Here is a 19,215-nt window from a genome sequence, read left to right on the forward strand (position 1 = left end):
CCCAAAAATGGGCAGAAGACCTAAATAGACATTTCTCCAAAGAAGACATACAGATGGCCAAGAAGCACATGAAAAGCTGCTCAACATCGCTAATTATTAGAGAAATGCAAATCAAAACTACAATGAGGTATCACCTCACACCAGTCAGAATGGCCATCATCAAAATATGTACGAACAACAAATGCTGGAGAGGGTGTGGAGAAAAGGGAACCCTCTTGCACTGTCGGTGAGAATGTAAATTGATACAGCCGCTATGGACAACAGTATGGAGGTTCCTTAAAAAACTAAAAATAGAATTACCATATGATCCAGCAATCCCACTACTGGACATATACCCAGAGAAAACCGTAATTCAAAAAGACACATGCACCCCAATATTCATTGCAGCACTATTTACAATGGCCAGGTCATGGAAGCAACCTAAATGCCCATCAACAGTCATATAGATAAAGAAGATGTGGTACATATATACAATGGAATATTACTCAGCCATAAAAAGGAACGAAATTGAGTCATTTGTTGAGACGTGGATGGATCTAGAGATTGTCATACAGAGTGAAGTAAGTCAGAAAGAGAAAAACAGATATCATATATTAACGCATGTGTGTGGAACCTAGAAAAATGGTACAGATGAACTGGTTTGCAGGGCAGAAGTTGAGACACAGATGTAGAGAACAAACATATGGACACCAAGGGGGGAAAACTGCGGGGGGGTGGGGATGGTGGTGTGATGGGGGTGACTGGGTTTGACATGTATACACTGGTGTGTATAAAATTGATGACTAATAAGAACCTGCTGTATTAAAAAAATAATTAAAATTAAAAATTAAAACAAAAAACAAAACAAAAAAACAACAAAAAAAGAATAAAACCTGAATATTAGAAGTATTAATAAAAGAAAACTTTCCCAGAGTTAAGATTTATAAGACTTATTGTGATGTAAAGTACCCTAATTTTATTTCTTAAAATAAACACATTTAATTATCATTTACCAACAATTTCCTCAAATCGTTTAAAAATTTTTCATAGCTATTCTCTATAGATCAGCTCTTCCTTAATTCGTTCAATTTCTCTATAACCTTCACTTAAAAACTGGTAAAATGGGGAACTTTCTTATATTCCAAGCTTCTTAAGCATTTTAACAATAGTACAATTATTAGTAAAATCTATAAATATAAAGGCCATATGTAATAAAGAGTTGATTGATCCAATTTCATGCAATTTGAGCAAAATGACTGAATTTTGACTTGACAACTTATGCAGTCTAATATATTTAATTCTTTATGATGGTTCTGTAGATGTTGCCTTTACAAATGAGATCAACATTTTCTTTACAAATAAGGGAAAGATATAAGCATAGTGACTTCACACTCTGTAACTGTGCTATTTTTTCTCATTTAAAACATATTCTTTCCACAGAATGGATAAGAAACTACCTGCATGATAAGGTTTAAGTAGCTCTCCTACTCTTCAAAAGATCTCATTGACCAGTCCCCCACTCCTGAAATTTCATTATTAGAATCAGGTACTACTAATTCTTCTTCTTGTTTAAAGTAAAGTTAATCCACAGACATTATGACCTTAAATATAAAATGATTTGGTAGACAGGTATTTTATTGGAGTAGATTTTGTTAGAGGTAAAAGAGAAAAAAAGGTGGCTTCAGAGATCAGAGAAATCAAGAAAAAATAATAAAGGGGGAAATAAGTCACTGAAAGACATATTCACCAGGTTCACAAGCTTGCCTGCAGCTAGCTAGTTTTGATACTTAAAAAACTATATATATATATACGTGTGTGTGTGTATGTATATATAGACTATGAGTGGTCTACGTTAATAGGGATAAAGCTAGGAAGTTGAAGACTGTCAAACAACAACAAATATAAAGGTAGGTCAGATGTTTTTTGTAGCTATTGCAGGAAAGATATTTTCCATTAAATATGAATGATAAAGATAAAGATTTAGGGCATTAACAGAGAAACAGCATTTTTGATGGCCAATATCTGGCCACACTTGACCTTTTTGTAGGAATTAATTGCAGTAGCCCAGGATTCACACACATTCAACTGTGATAAAAAGTAGTTAATATGATAATTCAATTGGACATACATGTCTTAAAAACGGTTACCCTCAATTTAGCTGTCAGCACTCTCCATAAAGAGACTCTGCAATTTTCCATAATTTCCATAATTTCCAGATATTTCCAATTTTCCAGAAATGAATTAAATGATTAAAAAATAAGTGCTGAAATGAGTTCAGGACAGAAATAATAACCTTGATTCTTATTTTCTTTAGAAATGTTATTTATATACAAAGTGAAAAATAGATGCTATATAAGATTTATTAATTAGGTGCTTGAGCAACTTTTCCAGTTTTCTTGCCTTGTTTGTCTTTAATTTACAAAATACTTTTCATTAAACATATTTATTTTTTCTTGAATAGAGTCAAGTAGTTTAATAAAGACATCATTACCTCTGCATACTCTCCAACTCCCACAGAGACAGAAAATGTAAAATGTAAAATAAATTCTATGGCTATGAAACAAGTAGCTTAACTGAAGTACATTAATTTTGGTCTGCTTTCAAAAGTAAAAGTTATTTCAGTTAACAGATGGGGAAAAGTCTGGAGGTCTTAAACCTAATACTACCCTAATAAACTCAGGATAAGGTTCTTATTTCTCTAACATAAAGCAACTTAATGCAAATGAGGATACACAGTAAATATTACTTAGCGCTCATTATGAAGTGTTAAATCCGTCATCACAGCATGTGGCTCAGGACCTATGAGTTTAATCTACCAAGTAACATAACATTGGTGTGTAAATATGTGCTCTCTACGAATCTAAAGTGTATTTCATTTGTTAAAACCTGTAATTTTTAAGTACTTTCTAACTAGCATCCTGTAAACAGAATGATTAAGATTAATTACAATTCTCTGACTTTTAAATAAGGATATTTTATTGTGTCTTGGTACCAGCACTGAAAGACCAGATTAACTTAATGTCCATTGTTAGCAAGGACAATAAGAAACTTTATGAAACATGCTTATGTTTGTAATTTTATTTACCTTTCCACTTAATAATTATCAACTGATAAAACTCTTGTATATTTTTGTCCCAACTTGAAAAATGTAGTTATAAATCACACAGATCCATTAATCAATTATTAAAATGAATAAATGATAAACTAATATTTTTTAAACTTTCATATAATAAAATAATTTGAAATATTAATATTCAAATAATGTTATTTATTAATTGGTAATTACATTTGTCTGGTATGTGTACCTGTACACACACCCCTATATCTATTTATGTCTCTCTCTCTATATATATAGAGAGAGAGATACTCTCTTCCCTCTCTCTCTCTCTCTATATATATAGAGAGGGAGAATGAATGAATTAGAACAAACCTGTTCCCAATGACTGTAAAATAAGAGAATCTAGCATATAACATATCAGTTTTCCTTTCATTAACTGTCCACAGAAATGGAAACTATTTCAAATAAATTTTTATATATCATTTTCAGAATGACTTCTATCTTGATCTATGTTACCTGCACAGATAGTGTTTCAGTTCTCCTTTGCTTATATCAACGAAATTAGCCATCTTTTAACAATAGGTGTGAAAAAAAAGTATTATGTAGCTGTAGACATAAAAGAAAGGAAAAATGTAGTAGTCATTTTTGGCTGAATGATGATCCCATTCGTATGAGGAATGTCATTAGGTGTTGAAGACTGTTGCAACTCCTCATATGAAAAACAAGGATGTGCCCAGACTCATTTTTAAAACCTAAGAGGGGCAATCAACCTTCTCATGCTTCCCCTATCCTCACCCATCACGGCCTTGTGAGCAAAGTTCTTCTCTCTCTCCCAATGTTGTTACTTCACAGGTGGTAACTCCTCTCTCATTAGTTAATTTCCTGCTTCCCCACTCAAATCAGAACCATACTCTGTAGGACAATTCTGAAACAGAACTTTCCTCCTGCTTTGCTTTAATTCACCTCAATTAAGGTTAGTCAGAAACATAACCTTAAAACAGTCCTATAAATGGCTAATGCCATTAGAATGAAATTGGAATTACATGATTTTAAAGTATATTTGAAAGTAAGCATTTGTGTAATCTAACATCACTACTTTTCACATAAACACAATGAGGCTCTGAGAGTCTAAATGACATGCCAGACTGGTGCCCATTCCAAGTGTCCAGTTAGCTCTCACCAATATCGCACCATATTAATAACTAATTTTGTCACTATTAGTTGGGTATTCTGTTACATGTGTCCAAAAGCATGCTAATTGATACAACCACTACTTGAGTATGAAGTATATAGGGCTTGCCATAGCTACCTGGAATATGAAGTCAACTATCCTGTCAAGACTCAACCAAAATACTTAAATGTTAAAGATTATTTTAACTTTGGTTTCCATATTATCATCAGGATCTTATGTATTTATGCAAAAGCTGTCCTATCAAAACTTAAATTACTGATTTATCTAATAGCCAACATGTGATGCATAGTCCCTATAAAGTGCTAGGTTTTCCAATATAAAGAATACTTTAGGGCTTCCCTGGTGGCGCAGTGGTTGAGAATCTGCCTGCCAATGCAGGGGACACGGGTTCGAGCCCTGGTCCGGGAGGATCCCACATGCCGTGGAGCAACTAAGCCCGTGCACCACAACTACTGAGGCTACGCTCTAGAGCCTTCGAGCTACTGAAGCCTGCACACCTAGAGCCCGTGCTCCGCAACAAGAGAAGCCACCGCAGGGAGAGGCCTGCGCACGGCAATGAAGAGTAGCCCCCGCTCGCCGCAACTAGGGAAAGCCCGCATGCAGCAACGAAGACACAACACAGCCAAAAATAAATAATAAGTAAAATAAATAAATTTTTAAAAAAAGAATACTTTATCACCTTCGTTTGCATGAATATTCTTAAGTTCTAAGAGATAGCAAAGCGTGATAGAAAGCAAAAATGTTTAATAATACATATTTCATCTATTGGCACTATGAAATGAACAATGGCAGCGTGGAAAAGTAAAACTTAAAACATCAGTGACATAATTAATAGTGATGTAATTAATCACACCATAAAAATGTTGAAAATAAATCTTCAGAATACAACCAGATATTCTCACTGAAGATTTAGCAACTGTTCCAAATTTTCAGGATGTTAAATTATCTGGGTCCTATAAAATTTCTTAAAAGTTTTTTATAGCATAATGTCAGTCAAAGGGTACAAACTTTCAGTTTCAAGGTGAGTAAGTTCCAGGGATCTAATGTATAGCGTGATGACTGTAATTAATAATACTATATTGTACGCCTGAAATTTGCAGTAAAGATCTTAAATGTTCTCACCATAACAACAACAAAATGGTAATTATGTGACAAGGAGGATGTGTTAAAGAACTTTACTGTGGTAAACATTTCTCAATATACATGTGTATCAAATATCGTCACTTTGTACACCTTAAACTTATACCATCTTATATGTTGATTATATCTCAATAAACACAGAAAACGTTGGGTTTTTTAATAAAATCATTCTTCTAAATGTCATGACATTCCAAAGTTTTTCTTCTATTTATGAATTGTGTAGGATTGTATTAATCACCCATACTTGTAAGTTACCTTTTAAGAAATAACTCCATTATAATAGAGATTATCAACAAATTTTTTAAAATATATTTATTTATTTTTGGCTGTTGGGTCTTCGTTGTGCTGCGCAGGCTTCTCATTGCGGTGGCTTCTCTTGTTGCGGAGCACGGGCTCTAGGCGCGCAGGCTCAGTAGTTGTGGCTCATGGGCTTAGTTGCTCCGCGGCATGTGGGATCTTCCCCGACCAGGGCTCAAACCCGTGTCCCCTGCATTGGCAGGCGGAGTCTTAACCACTGCGCCACCAGGGAAGTCCCTCAACAAATTTTTTTTTAATTTACTTTTTGAACTTTAGGTTCAGGGAATTCTGTTAATCCTATTTATCAGATTAGCAGGCTGTGCAAGGTCCCCACTCTTGGCTTATTTCACTTTTTTAATATGACTTGATGTTTGTCCATTTATCCTAATTCCCCCTCTCACTTCCTCCCTCCATATAGCACCACCAAGAGTACTCACTAGAATGAGTTATATCCTAACATATGTACACTTGAATAATATATTATTGTTTATGCATTTTAATAATCATATTATAATATTATTTTGTATTTCTTTCTGTGTGTCACATTTTCTTAATATGCCCAATTTTATTATTTATTCTTGGGCTCTATGTATAGCTAATTAATTGTTCCTTAATTCTGCATAGTATTCACAGAGTTTATTAGAGTTTTAAAAATAGTCCACTTTTACTCATTTTACTTTTCTAGAATACCTATTATTTACTCACTGACTGCAACATACAAATTTTCTAAAAGAATAAATATAGGCCTTCACCAGTCATTTTTATAAAGATTTTATAAGAAAATCATTAGGAAACAAAAGCCAGCAATGTAACATAATGAAAACAGAGTCTTGATGGTGATTCTTCAATGTTCCTTTTAAGCCCCTCCAGTCCAAATAGCACAGGATTGGGTGTTAGCGCCTGTGGATTTAACCCAAAAACTGCCCTTACAGAAGCTCTGATCTTTCATTAGTCACTTAATGTCTCTAGACTTTTTTTTCTCCCCACTAATAAGATTTGTAGTTAGATTATATTATGTTAAACTTTTAGGTTCTGAAATTCTAAGCTACTCTCAATTGTTTAGAATACCTAGAAAATAGAAATTTTGTCTAATGAGGGTTTAAACATGAAGGGCACGGGATTTGCATTGTGCTCAAGATGTTGGCACTGGTATTCTACCTCATAGGAATATGCAAAACATAATCCTTTTGGATTTCAGGAATAATCAAACCTGTATCTATACACTCAGTTGTATTAACCTTGTTGAAAATGTTAAATAGTAACACATACAGAGTTAATCTTAGAAGAACAACATCTGTTAGCAATTGATAAATTTGTGAAACAATTATTTCTGAGAATGATACAGGTAATCTTCTCTTGCTGAAAGTAAACTTTGGAGCAAAGTAAGTCTAAGTTCAAACCCCAATGTTGTCACTTAAAAATTATTTGACTTCTGACAGATTATTAAATAGCTAAGTATTCTAGAACATGTGAAGTGACGGTAACGGAACTGTTTTGTGTAAATTGTTATTTGTTTGTTGTTAAACAATATACCATGAATTACTGGTAGGCAGGACTGACATTTACTTTTCATCCTTTCATTTGAGAACAATGTCTACTAAGATACTTAGTCCATTTTCTCCAAAAATTGAGTAAATTATTGAATCTTAATCTTAATGAATCTATTTCATGTCTTTATAAATGTACATTTTTAAAATACAAGGAATCTTACTCTATTGAGAATAAGAACTGTTTGGTAGCTAGACACTCAATAAACATTATTTCCACTTTCCTACTGCATATAGAAATGAATCATGAACAATGATCAAGCCATACTGTGAATAAAGTGTGGCATTACCTGTTCATTCTCTTGAACTTTTATTAAAAGAACATTTTACATCAGATACTGATCAAGTAAATGATCTAGTATTTTGTTTGAACATTTGGAAATTTCTGTTTATCTTCAGGCAGATAAAGCATCTTGGTGGTTAAATATTTTTTTCACTTGGACATTTTTAAAACCTGTAGAAAAGACCTATAGCTTTTGCCCAGAAATAAATAAAACCCATTATAGGTTAATAAAATAAACTAACTTGACCTGTAAGATTGGTATTGTTAAATTCTTTATTTTATCAAAGAGCACACATAGTGTAACAAATTAAATGTGACTACAGTTTAAAATAAAATACAACAATGATTTCACTTATATGTGAAATCTAAAAAATAAAACAAATGGACCAATAAAACAAAACAGAAAAAGACGCAGATACAGAGAAGAAACTGATGGTTGCCAAAGTGGAGAGGGGCAGGGGTAAAATAGGTGAAGGGGATTAAGAGGCACAAACTTCCAGGTATAAAATAAGTAAGTCACAGAGATGTAATATACAGAGTAGGGAATATAGTCAATAACGTTGTAATAACTTTGTATGGTGACAGATGGTTACTAGACTTAGCATGGCAATTTGTAATGTATATAAATGTCAAATCACTATGTTGTACACTTGGAACTGATATAATATTGTATGTCAACTATACTTCAATTTAAAATAAGTTAGAATAACAGTGTCCCATCCCTCACCAATCTCCCAATTCCTCTGTTCTAAAGGCAAATACTTTTGCATCTTTCGGCTGCTTAATCTGGAATTTTATATCTCCATATTTCCACGTGATGTGCATATGGCTATTTTAATTCAAATATTGTTACCAAACTTCAAGTTTCAGCATAAATACAGTTGCCACTTAGTTCTAAATCTTCCCTGAAAACCATACAGATGAATTCGAAGAAAACATACACACGTGCATGCACACATACATATAACACGAGGGAGGCTGCTATTGTTTTCATCTTCTGTAAGTGATAGAACAGCTCTTCACATTGTCATTCATGTGTTTTCCTTCTTTCAAACACCCATTATCGCTACAGCACAAATTTTAGTTACATTGGTATTTAGAGTAAATATTATCAGGCTTTAATCTGGACGGGTGCTCTTTATGCCTCCTGCACACTTGTAACCCTGTAACTTCCCTTCCTGACCAATCTGGAAATTCCCTTTGAGTCCTTCCTGTGTTGTGGCTCCTGTTTTCTGAAGGCCATTTCTTCCCCTTTCCTTACTTACTGGCTTGTGTTGCTGGAGGTCATCCTTTGCTAAGTTACTTTTTTAAAAGGTATATGAGGTATATTTTTGAGATTTTTGATTGTCTGCAAAATATTTTTATTTTCCTCTCACGTTCTTGATTAATTATATTTTTTAACATATTGCTCCAATGTCTCTTTGTTCTTGTGTCACTGTTGAGGTGTCCAAAGCTATTCTGATTACAGATCCTTTGCATGTGACATTCATTTTTCTTCTCGGAAATCTTATGGGAACTTCTTTTTGGCTCTAGTGTTCTGAAATTTCACCATCATGTTATTTGGAGGGAGTCTGTTTTCATCTACTGTGCTAGGCACTCAGTGGATTCTTGTGATCTGGAAATTCACATACTTGAGTTCTGGGAAATTTTCTTGAAATATGTGCTTATTTCCTGCCATGGATTTTTGTTTTCTCTTTCTAGGATGCTTATTATTCAACCATTAGGCTTCCTGGTACAATCTGCTAATTTCCTAATTTCTCTCCTTTTGAAGATTTGCAGAATTTTATCTTCCAACGTATTCACTGAGATTTTCATTTCTCCTATTATGTAGTGTCAGTCAGAGTCCTTTGAGGAGAAAGAAATTCTCTCCTTTTTTGAAAGGAGAGAATTTAGTAGAAAAAAAATCACCTAGCCAATAAACTTATAGCCAATTTGTTGTTTGTTGACTAGGTAACTGAAAGGTTAATCCCACTACTGGGCATATATCCAGACAAAACTATAATTTAAAAAGATATATGCACCCCTATGTTCATAGCAGCACTATTCACAATAGCCAAGACATGGAAACAACCTAAATGTCCATCAACAGATGAATGGATAAACAAGATGTGGTACATACAATGGAATATTACTCAGCCATAAAAAAAATATATTAATGGCATTTGCAGCAACATGGATGCAACTAGAGATTTTCATGCTGAGTAAGTCAGAAAGACAAATACCATATGATATCACTTATATGTGCAATCTAAAACATGACACAAATGAACCTATCTGTGAAACAGAAACAGAATCACAGAAATAGAGAACAGACTAGTGGTTGCCAAGGGGTAGGGGGGTGGGAGAAGGATGGATTGGAAGTTTGGGATTAGCAGAGGCAAACTGGTATGTATAGAATGGGTAAACAACAAGGTCTTACGGTATAGCACAGGGAACTATATTCAATATCCTGTGATATTGGAACCATAATGGAAAAGAATGTGGAAAAGAATGTATATATAACTGAGTCACTTTGCTGTACAGCAGTAATTAACACAACACTGTAAGTCAACTATACTTCAATTAAAATTAATTAATTTAATTAAATTTAAAAAAGAAAACTCGCAATATTAGTGATGGCAGGAAGTGGCCACCACCCTAGTGCTAAAGGAACAAAGGTAAGAGGTTGAAATAATTAAAACCTAGAAATATACAAGAGGGGTCTCCTGGAACTGATACTGTGATTTCTGAGAAGATACTAATACATTGGTGCTGGTGTCTCTGAATTCAGAGGAAGGGCCTTCTGGGCCTGTGACCTTGACATCTGAGGAGGGGCTCCAGTAGACTAGCACTGATACCTCTGATGTGGGAGGGCATGATGAAGCTAGTTTTGCCAATGTTGGAAAAAAAGCTGCCAACCGTACTTATCTAGCTGTTGCTATCAGAAGAAAGATGCTGCTGGGGTGAAGCATTTTGGGGAAGCAAATGGGAATAAGTCCTCTGTCCTTGCCCCAGCCTCACAGCCTCCCTCTCACCCCCCCCACCCTAGTGACAAAGTCCAACCTGGAACAGCTGGTAAAGCCGAAATAGAGTTTACAGGGTCCCTGTTCCACCATCACAAAGCAGAGTACAGAAGGATGGGTTTGGAAGTGAGAAACAGTAACTCTTTTATTGTTTTTGAAGATTTCATTTTTTATAACATTCTGACCAAATATCATGAATGTGGCATTTTCTGTCTCTGTAGATACTGAAATTTTCTTCTCCCTATATAGTGTCTGTTCCTCTAAGTTATAGTTCCTGTTTTTTTTCTTTGTTGTTTTTGTTTTATTTTTTGTCTTCCTCCGCTTCTGATTTTTTTCTTTCCAGTTATCATATTCTATGTGTGAAACTTGCCAGGAATACTTGGGCATCTGCCTATACTTATAATTGAGAGACTAAAACTCAAGTATGTGGAAGAAACTTAGCAAATTTAAGCTTTATCTTAGATCCTTATGAATAGGGATTTCTTAGGGAAATCCTGGTGGCAGTATCTCTCCTTTTGAGCAGGTCAGTTTCCCAGAGGACTCTCTCAGTCTCTGGCCTGAACGTTAACACTCTGCCACTGAACCCAGAAAGGAAGATTTCTGTAATCTAATTATTCCGATAAATCAATTACTGCCCATCCACCTGCTTTACAGATTTTTCTTTTTTCTGTTTTGCTCTCATTTTTTCAAGCTATGGCCATGAGTGCTTATGGCCATGAAAATATACTCAATGTATTAATATTGTAATAATCATAGTAGTTCAGTGAAACACTCCATGCTAACATAGATGATGGGTTGTTATATTTGAGCTGTTTATTAACAATATCCACAAAAATGATTTTTAAATGAAGTGCTAATTAATTGAGGCTAGAAAATTTACGCTAATAGGATCACTGGAAGTTTTCCTTACCATCCTTCTTCAGACACATTGCACTCCTCAATGGTCTTTACAAAATAAACTCTGAAAACATTTTTAAACTTTTAGGATAACAAAGTATATAACCCCACTTAATTCTCTTCAACTTTAAGCACAGGTTGCCTGAAACAGTTATTTCTTATGAATGAGAGTTTCGTAAAATGCTCAGCACGGAATCCTGCAATGTGTAATGCTAGAGGATTTATCCTATCTACAACTTTATTTAAAAGGAAGGAAAGAAAGAATAACACCCTCTAGAATCACTTCACTCTCCAATTCTATACTGCTGTAAAGAGACGGTTTTATCAGAGTTTCTGTGTGTACTGCGAAAATCTCTGTGCATCACGCAGATTAGAAAAATAAATGGTCAGATCTTATCTCAAGGAAATTGTCATTAACCAAGACTGATACCTTAATAATACTAGAGATGTAATTAAAGTTTAATTTGGAATTGAATTTCAATCGGTTCTTCTGTAAAGAATGAGTTATCATCAAGCAATACTAGAACCTCAAAATCTTATTTGTATTTGTTTATCAAATCAATAAAATGGGATTTCAGCTTATCAAGACTTTATTAGATATTTTTTGAGATTAGCTAGAGACGAATGTAATTGGAAAGTAACATTTATAGTATTAAATGAGCATGCATCTGGATTTGATGACTCAGATTAATGTAGATTCAGTGTGAAAATATTATGAGCTTCATTTTTTGGCTTGTATGTTCTTCATATACAGCCAGATTGCATAATTTGAAATTTCCCTGCCATATCAAAGAAACAACCTAGTTATTTTAAGTAGACATAATACCTAAACTATAGTCATATACAAGGCACACAAATATTTTAGTATAATAATACACATAATAGATACTGTTTATTAGTCAATGTATATCAGACACCTGCTATGACCTTTATGCATATTATTGCATTTAATCCTCACAACAAAGTAATGATGTAGATTATCCATTATCCCCAATTATACAGATGAGAAAATTAAAGCTTATAAACCTTGGATATCTTGCCTAAAATGTGAGTGTGCATATATGTGTGTCTACAAAACAGTATCTTGGGGGACTTCCGTGGTGGTCCAGTGGGTAGGACTCCACGCTCCCAATGCGGGGGGGCCTGGGTTCGATCCCTGGTCGGGGAACTAGATCCCGCATGCATGCCGCAACGAAAGAGTTTGCATGCTGCAACTAAGAAGGCTGAATGCTGCAACTAAAGATCCCGTATGCCACAACTAAAGACTCGGCGTGAGCCAAAAATAAATAAATAAATAATAAATAAATAAGTATTTAAAACAGTATCTTAACCTAACGTCATTATTAGCACTATCAACTTTCAATATCATCTGTTGTAGGCAAAAAATGAATTGCCAACGATGTCCACAGCCTAATCCCCAGAACCTATGAATCTGTTAGGTTACAGGGTAAAGGGGAACTAAATTTGAAAATGAAATTAAGATTGTTTATCAAGTGACCTTGAGATGAGAGATTATCCTGGATTATTTTAATGAGCTTGCTGTAGTCACATGGATCCTTTAAAGTGGAAGAGGAAGGCAGAATAGGGAGAACCAGAGGGATGACAGTGTGAGATAGACTTGGCCCAACATTTCTGTCTTTAAAAGTAGAATAAGAGGACCATGAGTCAAGGAATGTGGATGACATTCAGACACTGGTAAGGACAAGGAAATGGATCTCCCCTAGAACCTGCAGAATCGAATGCAGCCCTGCTGACACCTTGACTTTAGCTCAGTAAGACATATCTTAAGATTTCTGAATTACCTAATGGTGAGATTGTAAATCTGTGTTGCTTTAAGCCAATAAATTTGTGGGAATTTGTTATGGCAGCAGGAAAAAACCAATACACTATCTCAAAAGGGAATAATAAGGAGCTGAAAAGTACTCAAGGAAAAGTGTTCAAATTTCATTTCAGTGCTATCTTTTAAAGAAGTAGAACACTTTATACTAGTAAATGTGTTTTGCTTTTTTACATAGTTGGCATAATATTTACATACATAGAATCTAACACTTTGCCACAGCTGTAACTGAGAAATAAGACATACAAACAAATGTTCTGTTTTTTGCTTTTCATCTAGCAATTTCGTGACACTTGGGTATTTTTATTACCCAATCTATAGTAGAATTTTATTAAACCATTCTGAATTGTAAGGAATAATTATGAATTTTTTTTTTTTTTGGCCAGAGATTTCTATAATTCTCTATAACAAAATACCCCCAAAGTCAGTGGTTTGCCACAAAACTTTCTCATTTTTCTACCTAAGGATTGGTGTATGCAGTTCCGTTTCAAGCTAGAGGTCATCTGGGGTTCATCTGAATAACTCTGCTTCAGGCTCCAAGTGGAGTTCAGGGTCTTTTCTATGGGTCTCATTATGAGCCCAGGATGAAGGGACAATGGCTACCAGGGAATAATTTTCTCACGCTTGTAGTTAAGCTCCCAGATGGCTAAGCATAAACTTCTGAAGTCTCTGTGGTTTTTGATTTGGAATTCATAGTTACTCCTGCCTACTTTCCATTGTTCAAATCACGTCAATTTTCCATGCCTAAAAATCAATGGGCAGGGAAGTCTACTCCTTCCTTGGAGGTAGGGGCAGGGTAGGTAATGACTATTAGCTAAACGATGATATAATGTGCAATACCCAACACTAATAAAAATGAATCTTGGCTAAAGTACAAATTATTTTTATGCTTCCCCAAGTATTGATATTAATTATACCATCACGTAATTATTCAGGGGCAAACGTCTATTTAACCATAAAGAGCCCTAATATTATAGTAAGTTAAGCCAAATTTTTATTTTCTGTAAATTGTATTCAAAATTATACTTAGGGACCTCAAAAAAACACCCCATGTAGTTTATTACATGGGAGAGAACTATTATAAATGAAAATGAAAGTGGCCATTTAGTCTAGTCTTGGAGATGAAATATACTTTTTCAAGAAATCTCTTTATAAAACATAATCCTGAGTATTTAGTATAATGGCCAATTGTAGTCTTTGATAGAATAGGAAGGTCTTAATTGTATCTTTGAACTGTAGGGAGTTTTGTTGGAATTCAACAAATAGTTTCTTTTCTATCTAGGTACCAAAGAGATCTATTTTTCTTAATAAATTTATTTTATTTATTTTTGGCTGCATTGGGTCTTCGTTGCTGCACGCAGGCTTTCTCCAGTTGCGGCGAGCGGGGACTACTCTTTGTTGCGGTGAGCAGGGTTCTCATTGCAGTGGTTTCTCTTGTTGCAGAGCACAGGCTCTAGGCACGCAGCCTTCAGTAGTTGTGGCACACGGGCTCAGTAGTTGTGGCTCGTGGGCTCTAGAGCGCAGGCTCGGTAACTGTGGCGCACAGGCTTACTTGCTCCGCGGCATGTGGGATCTTCCCGGACCAGGGCTCAAACCTGTGTCCCCTGCATTGGCAGGCGGATTCTTAACCCCTGTGCCACCAGGGAAGCCCCAAAGAGATCTATTTTAAGAAGTTATATTTAGTGCTTTTAAATGTATGTTAGATTGGTCAGAAATGTCCTTTGTAGTCTAAAATTAGCCAGTTAACTGTTTCATAATGCTGTCCAGCTAATTGGAAAAAATGATAGTGTTACTCATCAGTAATAATAAGCCTTAAATATCACTCTCTGGGATCTAGTCTAATGGCACTCTCAATATACAATAATACTTGTGTGTTTAAGTTTTCATTATATCCTAGGCATAGGCCAAAACAATAGCATTTTATTATTTATCTTGTCTTTCATCAAATAAGTTCAAAGCTAATATCCTTAGAAAGTGTACCTATTTTAAGTTCACCTGTTACATCATGTTTAAACATGGTAGTCCCGTTTAATCAATAGAATATTAAATACTATGTAATAAGACATATGCTCTCATAAGTTAATAGGTAAGTTATAGTTTAAACTCTAATTCATCTGCCTATTCTACTATTTATCCATTAAGAAGGAAAAATAAGTCAAAAGGATATACACTGTCCACTATACAAATGGACATTATATATTTAAGGAATTTTCCAAATTATCTTCACATTATACAGCTTTCCTTATTTATTCTATTCTATGTGGATACCCTTTTCTTACAAATCCTGACCACAGCCTACCCCTAGACTTTTACCTTCAGTGCCCTTCCTTGGTTTGTCTCAACCATAATGTGACAAGTCCGCTTGTCTGTCTATCATATTTGGACCCTGCATTCACCTCCCTGGTTGATCTAAACTTTCCTTCCCACTGTTACGGTAGCAGGACCAAAGAGCATGAAAGTTTCAATTAAGTGTATGAGACGCATGTGCATTATTTTAACTAATTCCGTTTACTGCAGACATTTCTACATTTTTCTAGAAGAAAAGTGAACCATCACTCAATAAGTCTCTCCTCCTTTCTTTCTTGCAATACTATTTTATCCTGTTTATTTATTTATTCAAAATTATACAGTAGGACACTGATTTTTAGTGGATCCTCTCCCTTAATGTGCCCCCTAAGAATCAGTGCAGCCTAGTTTTCCTGTCTTGGTTCTCTTCTTTCTATATATTTATCACAGGCAACTGCAATCAAATCCCAAACCTCAACCACCAAAACTTTATGCTAATAACTTCCTCATTCAGAACTATCTCCAAAATTTTCTCAAACTCTCTCTTCTACCTACCCATCTACCCACTAGGCTACAAAATCCATAGACACTACAACTGAACATTCCCTAAATTGAACTTTTGTCTCTTCTTCCATTTGGCCTTATTTCACTTAACACCATCACTATCTTCCCAAACACTCAAGTCAAAGGCTTTGACTCACTCTAGATTCCTTCTTTTCTCATCCCCTACACATTTCTGCAGATTGCTCCTCAATTAGTTTTTCCATTTGCTCCATCCTCACGATCTTACTGCCACTATTTTACTTTAGACCACCGAGCAATATATTGAATTGTGCTTTTTATCATGAGTTCAATTCAATACCTGGGGCTCCACGATAATGCTAGATAACCTCTGTTTCCCAATCCCCTCCAAGACCACCCTCATCTTATCTACTTTGCTCTCTGCCCTCTGAGATGGATCTTTATGGACTATATCCATGGGCTTCATTGCCCTCTGACTTCTGGTTGGTTTCCTCCAATAGGAAGCTCAGGGGGAGACGGGAGTTGTGTGGAGAATCATCTTGGGGGTATTACTTAGCTTTTTTCTGTCCTTACTGAGTCTCCACAGACTGGTTTCACATCTTTACCAAAGGCCACAGTTCCTGTCAGGTAATCCTTTACATACACAAGTTACTTCTCTGGGTAACACTTACCCTGCTTGCCCTTTTAGGCTTGCAGTGGTAACAGCTGGTGGTTGGTGCTATCCTGGATTACAGCACTGACCCTTTTGGTTTCCCTAAACTATGTCAATGCCTTTATACACAGTACCTGTATTAATATTTCTTTACATTATTCTGTCTGAATGCACCACCTGTTCCCTCTTGGGACTTGACTGATAAACCCTCTTACTAGCCATGTGCCTCTGGGCAAATTACTTAATTTCGATAAGCCTGTTTTCTCCTTGCAAAATATGAACAAGAATCTCTTCCTTATACGGTTTGCATGAATATTAAATGAGACTGTGCATTAAAATGCTTAGTGTAATATCTGGTATATAGGCTGAACCACACGAAATTGCCATTTTGGTAGGTTAGATAGGTGTATATTAGCAATTGTATGTGAGTCAAACTAAGTACGTGCTCAAGAAATGTTAACTTTATCACTGTCTTCATTATTCTTTCTCACATGAATTATTATAAAAACTTCCTAACTTGTTCCTAACTCTGCTCCTAGCTTCTATATGTTCCTTAAATATACCGAATTATTTTCTTCATTAGAAGTTCATGGAGTTCTCTCTGTCTGTCATGCAGAGTCACCAAAGACTGGTTTCCTGTCTTCTTTCATGTATCATTTTTAATGCGACTTCCACAGAGAGGCCTTCACTGACAAACTCTCCTGGATAGCTCCCACCTGGTCTTTTTATTCTCAGAGATCCCTGTCTGTGCTTGTCACAAATGTCATATCTTATAATAATGAGTATTTGTTACTTTTCAATTGTTTTTCCTTATCCACTTATCTGTAAAATCAAAGACTGTCTCATTCATTCATCCTTGTAAAATCAGCTCTATGACAGTGCTTGGCTCCCAATAAATATTTGATGAAAGTATAAATGAATAGTTGAATAGAAAATAACGAAAGAGTAAATGGAAATAAAGGTAGAATATGTCCCTTCTGACCTTAAAATTTTTCTTTGGTTACCCCTAGGTTCCAAAATGAAAATAAAAACCTTAGATCCAGGTCCTAGTTCCTTCATTGGTTTCTTCTTTAACACACTCTCACAAACTCTTTCTGCTCTCATCATAACAAACTATTTACACCATAAATCACTTGGCTTATCACACATTCTTTCCTTTACCTTTACTATTTTCTGAGTATGGAATGACTATCCTCTCTTTTCTTAGCCAAGTCATTATTATCTTTCAAGACTCCGTTTCAAGTACCCTCTCTTCAAGGTTGTGCTATGAATTTCTCAGTGTGATTTGGGTATCCCTCATCTTTGTTAACTTAATAACTTGGTACCAATTTTAGCCCTCATTGCAAATGTATTGTATTGTTTACTTATGTATTGTTTGCACTAGACTATGAGTTCTGTAAAGACAAGGGGCCATCCTTCAGCTGTAAGTGAGCATCTATTTATGGCATAGTGCACAGTAAAAAGTTGGTACTACATATGTAATATTGTTATCAATCCCATATATCATCTAGGCTTTATGTTAGGTGCTTAGGCACTCAGAGCTAGTCATAAACTGGTCATCTATAGTATGAGTGTGTTTCGTGTTTGGTAATTGCAATCATTGTTGCTTTTGTTGTGGTCATCTATTTACAATGCTTGGTGTCAGTTTATTTATCTCTTGTAAAAATAAAATACTGTGTGTGTGTGTGTGTGTGTGTGTGTGTGTGTGTGTGAAAAATAAATAAATAAATAAATAAACTGGTCATCTATTCCCTTCCCACCTGGAACAAAAGGAGATGGGTGATGACTAGCTTGTCTTATAAACATACTTATGATCTATATTGCTTATTGTAAATAAACAACAAGCATGGTTGGCTGGAGAGTAAGGGGTAAAGTGGGCATTTTTCTCCTTGTGAAATTAACAGTGTATAAAATGGAGGCGTCAAAAACTCTCAAAATCTCATCTGTTAATCCAAAAGCAAAATTTATCACAACTCACTAGAAAATGGTCACCTGACAACTTTGGGCTCCTCCAAAGAAACAAAATTCCATCTCTTCTTGATGCTTATCTGTATCCTTTGAATTGTTAGTATAGTTGGTGCTGGATAAGATCTATTATTAGTGTGAGCCTGATTTAATAATTAAACCCTTTGTAGTAATTCACATACTACACCTGAGAAAGGAAACTGTAGATGGAAGTATTACTTTGTTATATTAAACAAAAGAATGTGAAAGATAGTATGTTCACTGAGGGGAGAAAATAGCTTCTAAACCTTGGGTATTATTATTATTATTATTATACTCTAAGACCTTTTTCCTCAGCTTAAATCAATGATCTATATATGAGTTTTGTTGGCTGTGACACTTGAATCTGCAAATGACAAAGATTTAATTCAAATGATATTAAGCAATAAAGATAATAATTGGCTTATGTATCTAGACAGTCTAATTGCATTAGTTTAAGTTTCTATTACTGCTTTCAGTCTTCCATCCTAACAGAGATGGCCTAATTCCATTCTGCAAATGGAAACACAAGAACCAGAA

This window comes from Balaenoptera borealis (assembly GCF_965194805.1).
Source record: "Balaenoptera borealis genome assembly, chromosome: X".
In the NCBI taxonomy this organism is placed as follows: Eukaryota; Metazoa; Chordata; class Mammalia; order Artiodactyla; family Balaenopteridae; genus Balaenoptera; species Balaenoptera borealis.